The following is a 262-nucleotide window of genomic DNA, read 5'->3' as shown; positions in this document are numbered from 1 at the left end:
ACCGGGGTCACCTCGCCCTCCACCGAGACGGAGCCACCGGCCTCTTACGTCACTTCCGGCGGGACAGGAAGCCGCCTCTAGAGGCCGGAAGTCACCTCCGGGGGATACCATTTTCTGTCGGCTCAGAGGGAGGATGCCTGGCCGGGTGACCCGTGGCAGAGCAGGTTTTACGGAAGGACGTGGATCGCCGGGCGCCCTGCCGCCCGCATGGAGGCGCTCCCCCTTCCCGACTCTACTCTGTGGCAGGAGCCCCGAGATGCGA

At 67.6% G+C, this 262-nt stretch overlaps 2 protein-coding genes across 3 annotated transcripts in view; one reads left to right on the top strand and one right to left on the bottom strand.

The window, feature by feature from the left end:
- LOC104873183 (cytochrome b-c1 complex subunit 8) overlaps positions 1–90 on the bottom strand; it is a 1,623-nt gene extending 1,533 nt beyond the window's left edge. The window contains exon 1 of one of the 2 annotated variants that reach the window (XM_010639740.3): positions 3–90. The gene's annotated coding sequence lies outside the window, so the exon portion shown is untranslated. The remainder of the gene's footprint in view (positions 1–2) is intronic. The other variant, XM_010639741.1, reaches the window with a different exon arrangement.
- Positions 91–262, top strand: part of Gdf9 (growth differentiation factor 9) — a 5,930-nt gene continuing 5,758 nt past the window's right edge. Inside the window, exon 1 of the mRNA XM_010639743.2 lies at positions 91–164. The gene's annotated coding sequence lies outside the window, so the exon portion shown is untranslated. The remainder of the gene's footprint in view (positions 165–262) is intronic.

Source organism: Fukomys damarensis, unplaced genomic scaffold (genome assembly GCF_012274545.1).
Source record: "Fukomys damarensis isolate Sample0158 unplaced genomic scaffold, DMR_v1.0_HiC HiC_scaffold_9, whole genome shotgun sequence".
NCBI classification, from domain to species: domain Eukaryota; kingdom Metazoa; phylum Chordata; class Mammalia; order Rodentia; family Bathyergidae; genus Fukomys; species Fukomys damarensis.
This window is presented reverse-complemented; position numbering and strand designations above follow the sequence as displayed.